Here is a 16,698-nt window from a genome sequence, read left to right as displayed (position 1 = left end):
CACCCTGGTATGTAGTGGATTCTTCATGGCAGGAAAGATCCCGTCTTTCCTGCCCGCTGTCGCTGATCCTCTTGCTGCTGCATCACCTTTTTAAAATGGCTGCCAAGAATTCCATCGGCGGCCTCATGAGACTTCCGCTGAAGTCTTGCAAGGCTGCCGTTGGAAGTCTCGGCAGCCATTTTCAAGAAGATGTGGCAGTGAGAGGGTCAGTGCCGGCAGCAGGCAGGAAAGACTGGAGATCTTTCCTGCCCCGAAGAATCCACTAGACCACCAGGGTGCTTCAGGTATGTGCCGGGATGGCACCTTGCAGCTTGAGGGACCGGGGGAGCAGGGAGGAGGTCTGAAATAGGTGGGGTGGGTAGGAGGGAGGGATGGATACTGTGAAAAAAAAAAGTAATATCTGTTTTCTCTTCCTAGTGCAGCCGGATCCCTCTTCCTCATGCAGCCAGATGCCTGTGCACTCAAGCTGCTGCATCCACATTGTATTTCTTTATTGTTGGTAAAATTTTTATTTAATCTCACTTAGATTTTCAAACATGCCGGCTTGTGCATACAGATTGTACACAGAGGAAGTATAATAAGTAGAGTAGTAATTTGTTATAAATCTTAATCAGTGTGTCATTTGGAGGGGCTAGTTAAAGGGATACCCTAGTACTATTATATTCATGCTGAGATCTTTTTTCTCCTGGTAAAGGTCCACTAAACAAACATCATGTTATGAGAATCAGGTGGTCAACATTCAGAGTTTCTATCTATTTTTTTTTACTTATCTATGGCATTTTATCCCACATTAAACATGAATTAGATTGAAACCTGGGAGCATTTAAAATCTTTTTTTTCCTATGCCTACATCAAAAGAAAAATGATGGCATGTGGGAACAGAGAAGGTACTGATTAATGAGGGAAGGGTCTCCTTTGTGCAGAACTGTCCAGAGTCAGTCTAAATGTGCCAGCATTGTCCAGTTCAGCACACTATTAGCAGCAAAGTTCATACAAAGTTAATTATGTTCAGTGGAAAAGAAATATGTTGGCTCAGGCTGCTTGCTATGTGAATATTTAATCACTGTTTCATTATTGCTACCAAGTATTACATATTAAGGGGATTTGTTTTAATTCATTTATCCAGTCCTTACATGCACATGGTTTTGCTTTTTAAATGAAAGGTTTCCTATGATAGAATTGTGCTTATTTGAATTAGTTTGTCTGTACAAGTTTTGCTTGATTTGTCTTTACTTGAAATGTTTAAAACACATCCTGTCAACAAGGGGTGGGGCTAGGTGAGGCTAGGTAGGGGCAGGGCTAGGTAGGGGTGAGGCTAGGTAGGGGCCGGGCTAGGTAGGGGTGGGGGCCCCACTGAACTGGTCTGCACAGGGCCCAGCAATTGTTAAGACTGGCACATCCCAAAGCTGATGCTGGAGGTTTTTCTCGCGGGCCCCAGCCATATCTAAAACCCGTTCTGGCAGCTGTACATGCCAAAAACAGACATATTCTAATCAATACATAGAAAATAAATGTTTTTTTCTACCTTTGTTGATTGGTCACTTTAGTTTTCTTAATGTTTGGTCCCAGTCTCTGGTTTCTGCTTTCCTTTCCTCTGTGTTTTCTTAACTGTTTTGCCAGGGCTTCCTTGTCCATTTGGCATTTTTTCTCCATATTAACCATCCATTTTTTTTTCCTGTGTCCCTATCCACCATGCCCAGCATCATTCCTGTGCCTCTGCCCCTATCCTCCCATCATGTTGGGCATCTCCAGCATAACTATCGTGCCTCTATTTCCACCCCCACCAACCCTGCATGCTGGAATCTCTCCCTCTCTCTACCTTCCTGTGTCCACCACCCCCTCCCCAGGTCAGCAACTCTCCCTCCTGCTCCCCTTTCCAGGGGTCTAGCTAGTGTTTCTCTTCTGTCTCCTCCTTGGGGGTCCAGCACCTCTCCCTCTTCTTTCTTTCTGCACATGTTCTGGCATCTCTCCTTACCTCTTCTCCTTTCCTGGCATCTTTCTCTCCTCCCACCCTACTGACATCTTACTCTCCTCCTCCCCCTCCCCATCCCAACATTACTACTACTACTACTATTTAGCATTTCTATAGCGCTACAAGGCGTACGCAGCGCTGCACAAACATAGAAGAAAGAAGTCCCTGCTCAAAGAGCTTACAGTCTAATAGACAAAAAATAAAATAAGCAAATCAAATCAATTAATGTGTACAGGAGGGAGGAGAGGAGAGTAGGTGGAGGCGAGTGGTTACTTCCTCTCTCCTCCCTACTCCCTCTCTCTCTTTTTCCCCTATTCCCCAGGCCTAGAATCTCTCACTTTCTGTGCCCCATGCCCTTGTGGTCCTATAAACTTACTTGTGCTAGACTTCCAGTGGAGACGAGCAGCGAGATGGACGTCGCGTTGTGAGCTCCGTTCCGCCCGAATGAAGCCCCGATTTTTCAATCGCCAGACCCGTTCCCAAAAGACCCAGTGAGCAAGGAGGGCACCCGGGGCCTAGATGAACACGGAAGCGGCACTGCTGGCGCTATCTTCAACACAAAAAACAACTTTGAAATGAACTCGAGCAGTTCCAAGATGGCAGCGGCAGAGAAAGCCCGGCGCCTTTAAAGAATATACTTGGCGGCTAACAGGAGAGGCGGGAGTCCCGACGGAAGGGGGAAGGCCGGATCCTGTCGCAGGAACAGAGACAGTGAGTACCTGCTCTTGGGATCGGGGCAAGGAGCCGACAGGCCAGCTCTGGCAAAAGTTGCAGAAAGGGCATCTCAGGAGCTGGAGGAGTGGAGGAACGTCAGCTAACGGGCAAGCTCTTTCGGCGGCTGCACTCGCGCAATTGGCAGATACATCCCCGGGTTAGAGGGAAGAAATTCTAGCAGAGTGGACTTATTATACTGCTTTTATGCGCCTGAATTTGCCCGCTAATTAAAGTGACACCCCTGCGTATGCAGATACGATAACGCGAGGTGGTGAGTTGAAGGCCCAGTATAACTATTCCACGGCACCTGAGGCCCCGAATATAAATGAGGCCTGGGCAGAGGCCACTTGTTAAATAGCAGTTGAGCTGTTCGCCGAATTGCTGGGAGAGTGTCCGAGAGCGGTGCTGCTTAATGTATGGAGCAATATTTGAAATCCAGGCCATCTAGAATCACCCGTAGAGGCACAAAATTTGATAAAGAAAGACCCTCACCTCCTAAGCCCAGCCATAAAATGGCGGACTTGAAAGGTACAGCTGAGGGAGAATTCACTGATAAACAACTGGCGCAAATAACAGCAGCGGTGAGCGCAGCTCTCAACCCGTTGGCCGGACAATTAAAGAACTTAGAATCCTCAGGGGCCGAAACGGAGAAGAGAGTAGGAGAGGCGGAGACTCGGATAGCAGCAGTGGAGGACTCCAGCTCCCAGAACATACAGGAGATTGCCAGGCTCAGGACTCAACTTAAGTTGCAACAAGAAAAAATGGAAGACATGGAAAACCGTGCCAGGAGATGCAACTTGAGAATTGTGGGCATCCCCGAAAAGGTCCCAGAAAGGCTACTTGGACAATTACTAGAACAGTGGTTGAAAAAAGAGTTGGCCCTATCAGATAGCCGAGGGGAGTGTGCATCGAGCGAGCCCATAGGCTAGGGCGTTGGCAACCAAATTTGCAGAGACCGGGAATTGTCATCATTAAAGTGCTTAACTACCTGCATAAAGAAGAAATATTACGAGGATTCCGGACGAGGCGCGACTCTCTTCAATATGAGGGTTCCCCAATAAAGATTTTTCAGGACTACTCGGCAGGAGTACAGGAACAAAGACGCCGTTTTCATCCCATATGCTCCACACTGGTCGCCAAGAGCACCAGATTTATGTTACTATACCCAGCTATTTTAAAGATTCAGCATGGAAACCAGTGGAGATCCTTCCAAACTGTTCAAGAAGCTCAAAAGTTCCTAGACGTGGAAATGAAAGAACCAGACACATGACTTTGCAGTAGAGTCCGAGCCGAGACAGACACCTAGGGGAGTTTTCCCGTTGGTGAAAGAGGACATGGGGATTATACCCGCATGCTATGGTATATAGTAGGGGATGTACTGAAAGCTCAAGTTGCAGATTTAAAGGTTCTTGTTGTTCAACAGTTAAGGTTAATATGGGATGAGTTCAAGGGACTCCAGTACATGTTGGGGGATGGGGTCATAGGAGTCCCGGGCTTATAATGCCGTTGATTGCTTTGAGGGGTGTGGATTAAGGGACCAGATGTTTACAGATAATTAGGGGGCTTCAAAGGGCGAGAGAAGTCAAGGGCATGGAAGGGGCCTGGGAGAGTGACAAAGAGGGTAGAGGGGGGAGGGGTAGAGGGGGGAGGGGGAGAGGGGAGGGATGGAGGGGGGGGGGTTGGGTGGGAGGGAGGGACAAGATTTGGGAAGGGAACATGGTGTTTGTATACATGTAGTGATGGTATGATTGACATATGGTGTGGTGCAAGAGTAATGACAGATTGGAAAGAGGAGCGGGAGGGGTGGTGGCTGGGACACCTCTCCACAAAGATTGTGGGAAGAATGCAGGGCAGTATTAACGAACTAGTAGAGATTACATGACTCCATTACAAGTAGTAACTTGGAATGTAGGGGGCATCCACTCGCCCATTAAACGACAGAAAATTCTAAAAATCCTTAAAGATCAAAAGACATCAATTGCATTTTTGCAGGAGACACATTTGACAGGTATAGAACATGCTAAACTGAAACGATGGTGGGTGGGAGACATTTTTGAATCCCCGGCAGTGGGGGGGGGGGGGGGGGGGGGAAAGGAGGAGTGATTACACTAGTACGGAAAGGTATACATGTGAAAGTTAATCAGGTAGTAGGAGACACTGGGGGTAGATATGTGTTGGCATCTGTAGTATTGGACAGACAACCAATCTTGCTTTGCAATATTTATGCGCCAAATACGTTTGACCAGCGCTTTTATACACAGCTCACTAGTGCTATGCAAGGGTTAGGAGGAGCTCCGATTATAATGGGGGGCGACTTTAATGAAGTCGCGGACCCGGCACTGGACAGGTCTGGCTCAAGTGGGAGAGGGAGAGCTAGGCCAGGGAAGGGAATAGCAGCACTGGAGGAAGCTTTTGCAGTAGTAGATGTGTGGAGAACTTTGAACCCTCTTGAGAGGGACTATACCCATTTATCGAGGGCCCATGCCACTTTGTCCCGTATCGACTATATATTAGTAACTGGAGACATCTTCACACAGGTAGACACAGCGAAAATAGGGCCAATAGTGGTTTCCGATCATGCCTGGGTAATGGTGAGGTTGGAGTTGGACGGAGGGAAAAGAGAGGATTACATATGGAGATTCCCAACTTGGCTTTATAGGGATGGGCAATTCTTACCCCATTTGACTAAGTGTTGGAAAGAATTTGGCATCAATAATGAGAATCATAGGACAGACCCGGTGCTTTATTGGGAAACAGCTAAAGCAGTGCTTAGAGGGGAGATTATAGCTTATGTAAGCTTTAAGCGGAAAATGAGGCGACAAGAAATTCTTAGATTAGAAAGGAGAGTGACTAAATTGCGACGTCAGTACAGCGCGGGACATACTCAGAGCCTCCGAGTGCAATTACTAGAGGCCCAACAGAGCCTTAACGAGTTGTTGCACCGTACAGTTAAAAAATCCCAGGCTTACTATAAATACCAGCTCTATAAATTTGCAAATAAGGGAGGGGGCTTCCTGGCGAAGGTCATGGGCAGAAAAGTAGGTAATCAAAAGATACTCTCACTAAGGGATCACCGTGGGTCACTAGTACACAAGGACAGTGAAATCTCGGGAGTATTTAAAGACTTCTTTGAACAGTTGTATAAACCACAGGAGGATCTGGTCAGGCCTGGCGAGACATACTTGGCTAGCGTTGATTTACCTCAAATGGAGGCTGAGGAGTTAAGGGTGTTGAATGCAGATATTACTGTAGATGAAGTTATGTGGGTGATCAAGCAAAGTCCTTTGGGGAAGGCACCGGGCCCTGATGGAATGAGGAATGAGTTTTATAAGTTAATGCAGGCAGAAATTAGCCCGGTGCTGACTGAGGTATTTAATTTAACTGTTCAACGAGGATCTTTACCACTATATATGAACCAGGCCCATATAACAGTACTGCTTAAACCTGGTAAAACAGCTTTACACCCGGAGTCTTATCGACCAATCTCGCTTTTAAACTCAGAAGCCAAGTTTTTGGCCAAATTGCTAGCTAATAGATTGGCCAGATACCTCCCCTCTTTGGTAGAAGAGCCACAAGCAGGATTTGTCCAGGGTAGGAAAATAGCAAAGAATATGAGGAGAATACTTCTAGCGCTAGAGAAAGCACACAGGGAAAGACAGCCAACCATGTTAATTAGTTTCGATGCCGAAAAGGCTTTTGACCGGGTGGATTGGGGATTCCTCCTAGAAACACTAAAAGCATATGCAATGACTGGGTTCTTCATGCAGGCGACTAGAACCCTGTACACCGAACCTAGAGCGAGAGTCCTTGTCAATGGTTTAGCTTCGGACTGGTTCCCCATTGGTCGAGGTACACGCCAGGGTTGTCCTCTCTCACCCTTACTTTTTGTCCTAACACTTGACCCGTTGATACGGGAAATATGTAACAACGTAGACATAAAGGGTGTACAGATACAAGACCGGGAATTTAAAATAGCAGCTTTTGCAGATGACTTACTGGTGTTAATAACAAATCCCAAGAATTCTCTGGGGCACCTAATGGAAAGTATAAAGGAATATGGGGACTTTTCTGGATTTCATTTAAATTTGATAAAATCGGAGGCCTTAGCGAGCCCAGACATTAGGAAGGCAGATTGGGAACAGTTCCCATTACGGTGGGCGACGGGGTCATTCCGATACTTAGGTATTCAATTGACATTGGACCCGGCTCAGATATATGCTTCCAATGTTCCGCACTTGTTGCGAGACACGAGGGAGCAGTTAAACAGGTGGAGCTCTCTGCCATTGACACTCTTGGGCCGGATCCATTTATACCGCATGTTGGTGTTCCCGAAATGGTTATATGTACTGCAGGTATTACCAATACGGCTAAGGAAAAAAGATCTTCGGGTACACCAGAGACAGGTGGCACGATTTTGTTGGGCTGGAAGGAAACCAAAACTCAAATGGGAGTATCTTAGTGGGGCCCAGGCGAACGGAGGCTTGGGGATCCCTAATATGCGTATATACAATCAAGCATGCCTCTTAAGGCATTTAGGAGATTGGGTCATGGGCACAAACAATTACACAGATGTACAATTAGAGAGACTGCATTTCAGCCCCTGGCATTTCAATTATTTATTACATGCAAAGGTCAGAAATCTTCCACAGCAAGTAAAGCATAGTCCACTTTTACAGCCTTTAAGATATCTGTGGAAAGAGATAACAAAACTTTGGAAGCACAGCTCAGAGAGTAGTGTGCTGCTGCCAATTACGGGTAATGCGGAGTTCTCACCTGGGAGAGAAAGTAAATTTTTTCGAGACCTGGGGAAGCAGGGTGTCATACTATTGGAAAACTTTCTACAAGCGGATGGGACCATTATGGCTTATTCAGAGTTTGAGAGGCACTATGCGGGGGGAATGTTGGCGAAATTAGCCTATTTCCAACTTTCACATTACATACATGAGCTCCCCACCGTAAGTCTCCTACCAGGCTTTGAGAAGGACATTAGGGAGCTTCTAGCTGGGGATGCAGTAGGACAGCTCTCGGTGTCAGGGTTCCACAAGGTACTGGAGGGGAAGCAACCACAAAGAGATGTTAAGATGGTCGTGGAAAGATGGAGTCGGGAGGTGGAAGACCAAATAACAGAAGGGAAGATATTAGCGGCACTCCAAGGAGGGGTAAGGGTGGTGCATAGTGCTGAGTTGCAGGAGTGCCATTTTCGTATCATACATAGGGCATATTTTTCAGTTAAGCAGGCATGGCACGCAGGAGTGGTAGAAACACATAAGTGTCCCAAATGTGCAGAAGTAAATGCATCATTTAGCCATGGTTTGTGGCAATGTAGAGAGATACGGGGGTTTTGGACAGCTCTCTCCAGGTTTCTGGGTTGGGTTTTGGGATATCGGGTGGACCTGTCCTTTGAAAGGGTGATACTGAGCTCCACGACGACATGGCACAAAGGAACGTTAGAAGAAAAGATGTTCCTTAGTAAACTTTGTATTTTGGGGAAAAAATGTATCCTAAATTGCTGGACAACAGATAGAGGACCCTCATATTGGTATTGGAGAAATAGGCTCCATGAACTTATGTTATGGGAAATGCAGGACGCCCGTAATACACCAAAGAGGCGTCAACGATTCATAAAAATTTGGGGGGCATACCTGCACAAAATATCACCACGAGCACGGAGCCACGTTTTGAACACATTGGGTTAGTCTGTATATATGGAAAGTATATAATTAGAAACATGAGATATAATCAAAAGTCAGACATCATTAATGGGTGGATGAGCTCCCTGGTAAAGAGGGGGAGGGGGTAGACATCAACAACGGATTTGAGGCTCTTACCACTACTATTCTAAATTGTGAGTTTTAGGAACTTTATATGATTCTAAGGTGTTTTTTTTTTTTTTGGGATATGATACCGGTTATTAAAACATGTACCCTTCAACAATGGTTAAAGGGAGGGGGGGGGATAAGAGGGGGGGGGGAGGATGGGGGTTCATGGGGAAAGGGGAGAAGAGAGGAAAGCCCAAAACGACAATATAACGGATAATGAATAGTTAAATATCAGAAGTGTTATGGTATGATCAATGGCTCTGGAATTTAATTGATGCACAGTGGCAGAGCATTACTAATTGAAGAAAGATAACGAGTGAATGGACATAGGAAGGGGGGGGGGGGGGGGGAAACGATACCAGTTTGATGACAGAGGATAACCAAATGTATTAGCTATTTGTTTCTCCATGATTAAGTTAAGGTATTTTCTCAAATGGAATGTGGTAACTATTTTGTAATGTCATGGGGAAAAAGCGTTGAAGCATTAGATGTAACTCTGAGGGGGGGAAAGGGAGGGATACCACCGAGACTATAAGAACACAAGGCTCGGCTGGGAGATACATGGGATGGGTGGGAGGGAGGAGGGGAGAAAATGTTTAAAAAGTTTGTTGATGGATGTTATTATTGTTTTGTAAGATTGGAAGTCTTGGGGCAACACTGTGTGTACTCCTGACTATTGTTGTGATAATATATGTTTATCATCAATAAAAATGTTAAAATAAAAAAAAATAAAAAAAACTTACTTGTGCTGGTAGCACTGCCTTGCCCCGCCCCCTTGAAGTATCATCAGAGAAGGCGGGAAGTGCAGCAGAAAGGCTCCACACTGCATGGAAGCCACATGTGTCAGCACTACTGGCACAAGAAAGTTTGAAGGACCACAGGGGTAGAAGGAGGAGAAAGTGAAAGATGCCAAGCCAGGGAAGTAATGGAAGGAAAGTGAAAGAAATGCCAAATTGCTGGCAGGAAGCCAATGCATGAGATCAGGGCAGATACACATGTGAGCTGGAGAAGGGGTCTGAATGTGTGTGTCACACACCTAATTAATGTGACTTGCCATGTCAGTTGTTTTTGACAGGTGCTGGCAGTTTGTGGGGTAGACGCCAAGCCCCCTCCCTACCCATCTTCAAATCCTTGCTCAAAGCCCACCTCTTCAATGTTGCTTTCGGCACCTAACCTTTATACCTTTCAGGAAATCTAGACTGCCCCTATTTGACTGACTGTACATTTGTCCTTTAGATTGTAAGCTCCTTTGAGCAGGGACTGTCCTTCTATGTTAAATTGTACAGCGCTGCGTAACCCTAGTAGCGCTTTAGAAATGTCAAGTAGTAGTAGTAGTAGTTGTTGTTTTGGAGGATGGGGACAGGAAAAGAAAGTTTGAAAAGAGGAATTCTTTAACTGCTACATTTCACTGTACATAAGTTTCAATGGTACAGATGCAGAACTCCTTCATCCATAAAAATGCATTGGTCCATTTTTTTTTCTGGAACCTTTGGACCAATCTGGCCCATTTTTGAATTTGATGTGTCTTTCGCTGTTTCTCCCCCATGCTAAATTTCATTCCATTCAATTTAATTTTCAAGGAGCTTTTTTGCCCCCAGATGGACAGATAGTCAAAAAGAAAAAAAACAAAACCCAGCAGCAAAATTTATAGCACAACTCTGTATAATATCTTATCTAGGACTCCATCGCCACCTACAGGAAAGAAAAAGTAAATTTTCTGAAACACGGCATCCAACAGGGGTTCTATGAGGAATTATATAATTTGTGAATGATTCTCAAGGGTAATTTCTACTGTGGCTGTCTGAGCACTTGGAAGAATGGACTGGAGTGATCAAATTTTCCTAAAGGACTGGACACTGTGAGAATCACTATTGTGTATGTGAAAAATTCCAAGTACAAAGAAGTGTTGTATAAATTTGAGTGAAAGAGTAAGATTTGCTGCAGGAAGACAGCAAGACACAAATGATTTTTTTTAATCAGAAAGATATTCAGCTTTATATTAATATCCTGACCGGTGAACAACATACACCAGATTATGGTAGATTAACCTTTAAAATGGAGATCATGTCTCTTTTCGCATTCTTTAAACATAAGCAGTCCAATAGTTAGCCGGCCTGCCTCCCGCGGTCTGAATATCGGCCCCAATGTGTCTTTTCACTGATTTTCCCTCCAGGCACAATTTGGTCCTGCTTCTTTAAATTTTCATAGGTTATTTTGTCCCAAGACAAGGAGAAAGACATTTTTTGATCCCTTATGTAGAATTTCTTTCCAACATTCCACTGGGTTGGAAACAATAAAAATGAAATGAAATTGCAGAAACTGTTTAAAAGGATATGCTAGACCTGGTCCTATATGTAAGGAACATAGCATGATTCCTATGGAGAGGCAGTCTGGTATCCTATTTTATTCAAGACAGGCATATTTTTAAAGATATTCCCCTGATATTTAAAAGCATTTAACCGGCCAGGAGTGGCACCTGGCTGTTTAATGCCCCATAACCAGCTATCCAGTGATATTCAGTGGCAGATAGCCAGCTATCTCCCACTGAATATCACCGGTTAGCGGCTAGCAGATAGCCAGTCGGCTAGATCGGCTAACATAACCGGCTACCGGCCAATTTTCAGACACAATTTAGCGGCTATATTTGGCCACATTAATGCGTGGAATATCTTTGGCCAGTTAGAAGATAACTGGCTAAGTCTGAATATCAACATAGCCGGTTATGTTCTAACCGGCCAAAAATAAACTGGATATTCAATGCCAGTCACCGGAAATGGCCCAGCATTGAATATCCAGGTTTAGCGGTGACCATTGGAGTTAGCCAGGCTAACTTCTGCGGTCTAAATATCGGCCCCATTGTCTTTGTTAAGGAGTCTATGTCCCATCCCACAAGAAACCTCCGACCTGGGAGGAAGGTGAAGGTGGGGACCAAAACCAAAGAACCAGCTTCAGTCCTGCAAGTTCACCAGCCATGTGAAACACAAGATCAATTCCCAGAGAAACAGCTAGAACAGGGAGATCACATGACAGTCCGAGGGAGGTCCTCTGGCCCTTCGAGTAGAATCTGTGAGTCTACTGCCCTACTAAAGAGGGAAGCGAGAGTAGAGCTCAGTCTCCCCTGCAAGGAGGCCAAGGAGAAGGATGCCAGAGCCCAGTCTGATAAATCAACTAGAGTGGACAAATAAATGTTCAACAGGCAGGGACATACTAAAACTAAATGAAGAAAAAACACTCTGGGGAGATCAAAGATGGCGGACGCTGCTCGCGAACGCTCACCGAGGCTCTGCTGACTTCTGATCCTATTTCCTCAACATATTTTTGATTCAACATGCCTCATACAAAAAGGAAGGGTTTGGTTAAGGGCTTACCAACTGCGCCAAGAGCCACCCAAGCAGTTCAGCGGACCCTCGACGGGTTTACGACGAGTACTCCACGGAGCAGAGAGGCGAGGAGCCCTGCTGCGGAAGCGGTCGGAGGAGCGGCGGTTTCCCTGGGGCTAGAGACGACGCTATCCTCGCCTGAATTGAACCCGCCTCCATGCCCAGCAGAACTCCGGCGGGAGGCGGAACCTTCGGAGGCGTCCGGAGTTGGCGTCGGCGAAGTTGTAGCGGTTGGAGCCACCCCCGGAGAAACTGCTGAAAACTTTCATCTGGAGCCAGTTGCCCGTGTGGAGGTCTCCCTGGAGAGTATTTGGCTTATTCTACAGAATTTACAGAAGACAACTTCGAAAGCTGCCTTGGACACGGCTTTATTAGTGACTAAGGTAGATTTATTGCATGATTCCTTTGAAAAATTTAAGCTGGATTCTGAAAAGCAAAAAGTTCTGTTTCAGCAAGAACTTACCTCATTAAAGGATACAACTGAAAGTTTGATGAAGGATAAACTTATTTTACATAACAAATTAGACCAAATTGAAAATTTCAATAGACGCCTCAATTTGAGGATATTAAATTTTCCAATAATGACAGAACTGGGTCCAATGGAGTTATTTAGAAAATATCTAAGTGAAGTTCTTCATTATTCCTCTGACAATATTCCTCCGATTAATAAAATATATTATCTCCCAATACCCCGGAAAAATGAGGAACAGCAGAGAAAAAAGGCTCAACAGGATTTACAATCTCCAGGATTACAGGATTTGACAGCATTTCTTGAGAACTCGTTGACTGAGATTCAATCTCGAGCTACTTTATTGGTATCTTTCATATTTGAGCCTGATGTTAGCTCCATTATGAAATTATTCTTCAAGAATTCTCAAAAATTATTTTACGGAGCTCGAATATGGATTTATCCAGATGTTATAAAATCTACTCAGGAAAAGAGAAGGAAGTTTCTGTTATTGAGAGAGGACGTTAAAAAGTTAGGAGCCAGCTTTTTACTGGCTTATCCTTGTAAATGTCTTATAAAGTACCAAGATAATAAGTATACCTTTTTCGAACCGGAACAATTGAGAAGTTTTGTTGAATTGAAAAAAATTAGCTAAATAACTCTCTAGGATTAAGGTTCAATACAATGTTAAACATACCCGTGGATAGGTCCAGGCCTTAATTTCCCTTAAACCTGATTGTGTTAAATTTCTCCTCATTTTTTCTGATCCCCCCTTTCTAATGTTTGTGGTCTAAGAAAGGGAGATTTGTTTTCCTTTTTTTTCCCTTTTTTTTTACTAATTACTTAATTGACTTTACATAGGACTCATCTCTCTGTATTACTTAAGCAAGGATATCTTGTATATTATTGTTTGAAACTATAAATAAATAATTAAAAAAAAAAAAAAAACACTCTGTCTCATCCTCTCATCCCTACACAGCTCGGACAACCTCACTATTATCAACGCCTCAGATTACACCCTCCCTATCTCAGACAGCCTGAAAATCCTCGACGTTACAATGGACTGCAACTTAATGTAAACCCCCTAGTCGTGGAGCAGGTAAATTTGAATAGTTGAAGAAATAAATATATGAGTGTCACAGTTTTAAATAGGGTTCCCAAATAAACTCCACACAACCAAGGGATTTAGCAAGAAAAAAAATATTAAAGGTTTTATTAAAGGGTAAAATGAATAGAGGGTAAAGTAAATAGAAACACTTGTTGGTTATGTTTCTTAAATGTTGGTACCTATTTTTACAGGTTGATGGTATTAAATAAAATTAGTGCAAGATGTTAAATGCTTTGAGATAAGTTACAAAGGAAATAAAGGCAATAACAATTTTAAAAACTACAATCACAGTTACCAAGAATCACAGTTATCAAGGATCACAGCTATCAAGACCCCAACTCCACATCTGCAGTAACCCAAAACATCCCACACATGTACACAGCACTAATTAGTGTACTCAGATCTGATATATATATAGTTTTCAATTTGTGTGCACACAATAATATTACCGGTATACCAAATCTTCGCTAGCATCGCTGCTTTCTTGCGTTGGGTACCTTAGTCTTCTTCACTTCCATGTCTCCTCGGTTGGGGAGGTCAGCCCACTGGTTCAGGGACTCCCGATACCTACTATTCTGACTCAAAAAACTCAAAAAAGGAAAACCTTAATTTTCTGTGGAACTTGTGGACTAACTAAATTCAAAATAAAAGATAAGCAAGGAAAATTTCTATCTCAACCGCCCAAAACATGACCCCTTTTGTTTTGTTCTGTTATACAACCACCCCAAATCTCACTGATGGACAGCTACACTAACTCCCCTAGAGGCAGGCACTCACAGGACTCAAGGCTTAGGCATGGCAGCTGTTCCCCAAGGCAGGCTTTGGTCTGGATCCCCGGAGGCCGGCATAAACAAAAAAACAGTGTTCACTTTTAGTCTGGCCACTCAGTGCAGGGGGATGCCCCTTCTCACTCTCTTTGTGGATGCTCAAACCAGCAAGCTTCTGGGCTAGTTCCCTCCTGAGGCAGGCACTCAAAATGCACAGTTCCTTTTCTTATCAGGGCACTCAGTGCAAGGGGGGTGTCTCTTCCTCTCTGGATAAGCCTCTTGTTTACAGGACAGTCACATGGCTGGTCTTCTCCTCTGCTCTCTGGACAGACAGACATACACACACGCGGATTACCCTGGGTGGATTCCTCTGGGGTTCTATCCAGCTATGCACTGCTCCCAGCACGTCCCTGTGACCACTGTAACAGCAAATCTTCTGCTCAGCTCACCTCAGCCCCCCTTTCTTCTGTTCCTGTCTGCTTCAATGCCCGGCCACACTCACCATCTCTCTCCTTCTTCATCTGTGGATTCCAGCCTGCAGCTGCCTCTTCTTATTTGAGCATGCCCTGCTTCTGCAAGAGCTTACAGCACATTCTTCCCTCAGACCATGCTTATAGCTTCCATTGTCTGTAGCCTCGATTGCCTTCTTCCCTGGCAGCCTCTGCACCAGGGTTGCCAGGTGGAAAATTTTTTTCTAGCCCAATCCAGCCCAAAAACCAGCCCAAAACCCGCCCAAACACAAACCCCGCCCCTGACACCCCCACCCCCGCGTCATCACCCCCGCCCCCGCCGTCACCGGCCCCGCCCCCGCCGTCACCGGCCCCGCCTCCCCCGTCATCGGCCCCGCCTCCCACGTCATCGGCCCCGCCTCCCCGTCATTGGCCCCGCCTCCCACATCATCGGCCCCGCCTCCCACGTCATCGGCCCGCCCAAAACGTCACTAACCCCGCCCAAAAAACGTCACTAACCCCGCTCCCCCGCGGCCGAAAAAGGCAAAAAGCCGCCCAAAAAACCGCCCAGAAACCCAAAAAGCCGCCCAAAAAACCGCAACCCGCCGCGGGCAAAAATTTCCCGCGGCGGGTTGCGGAAAACCGCCCAATTGGGCGGTAAAACCGCCCACCTGGCAACACTGCTCTGCACTGTAAAAACTTTTTTTTTCTTTGTTCCACTCCTCCTGCCCCCTGGATTGGCTCAAAATTCACGCCAATCTAAGGATCAGACTGCCTCCTGCCACCTCATTGGTCCAAATTCGTGCCTTTTTGCAGATCCTGTCTCCTATTGGGCTATCTCACACACTGTCCCCTCCTCTACTTCCAGTTCTCAAACAGCAAATCAGGAGCCTTGTACTGTGCTCTCAGACAGCCAATCGGGAGCTCTGTAACAAGTCTGCCCTTCTCTCACAGTTACAAACTGTTGAAACTTTATAAACACACATCTAGCATTTATGGACACCTGAGTTCTTTGTTTTATAGCAGTGCTGGAGCATTCTAAACATTTTAAGCATTCTAACAAAAGGTGCTAGCATTGTTGCTGGCTCTCAGCTTGTCCTCTGTGTCTCCCTGCTCTCTGCAAGATGCCCCCTTCCCAGGAAAGAGGGGGGGGGGGGGGGGGACAAGGTAAAAGCTTCTTTTCTTCTCTATATTTACATTAACACTAGAGAGCCAAGTGACATCCACAACAAAGAAAATGTTCCACTCAATGTGGAAACTCAAACGCGTGAAACAATTCTTCCCAAGGGGAACATTTCGCAACCTGATACAATCAATGGTACTAAGCCATGTAGACTACTGCAATGGACTTTATGCGGGATGCAAAAAACAAACCTTAAAGAAACTTCAGACCACTCAAAACACGGCAGCTAGGCTTATCTTCGTAAAAACGCGATTTGAAATTGCAAAACCCCTTCGCGAAAAACTACACTGGCTCCCAATCAAAGAACGCATTGCTTTCAAAATCTGCACTCTGGTTCACAAAATCATCTACGGTGAAGCATGACAGACTTGATCGACCTACCAACTAGAAACACATCCAAATCAACACGAACGTACCTAAACCTGCACTACCCAAGCTGCAAAGGACTCAAATACAAATCAACTTACGCATCCAGTTTTTCCTACATAAGCACACAACTGTGGAACGCGTTACCAAAAGCCTTGAAAACTACGAATGACCACCTAAACTTCTGGAAAACAATAAAAACTAACCTGTTTAAAATGGCATACCCTACTGATCCAACATAAATGCATGATCTTTGCAACACAACAAAACTAAAGAACGTAATGGACAGACATAACACAACTCTTCCGCTGTACGATTCCTTAGTGTGGCTGTGCCACATGAACTTTATCTTACCACAACATCACTTTGTATTTGTTTACACAGGAGTCTGTAACACCTCTCTGGTACTATGTAAGCCACATTGAGCCTACAAATAGGTGGGAAAATGTGAGATATAAGTACATAAGTATCGCCATGCTGGACAGACCAACC

This window comes from Microcaecilia unicolor, chromosome 8 (assembly GCF_901765095.1).
Source record: "Microcaecilia unicolor chromosome 8, aMicUni1.1, whole genome shotgun sequence".
Classification (NCBI taxonomy): Eukaryota; Metazoa; Chordata; class Amphibia; order Gymnophiona; family Siphonopidae; genus Microcaecilia; species Microcaecilia unicolor.
This window is presented reverse-complemented; position numbering follows the sequence as displayed.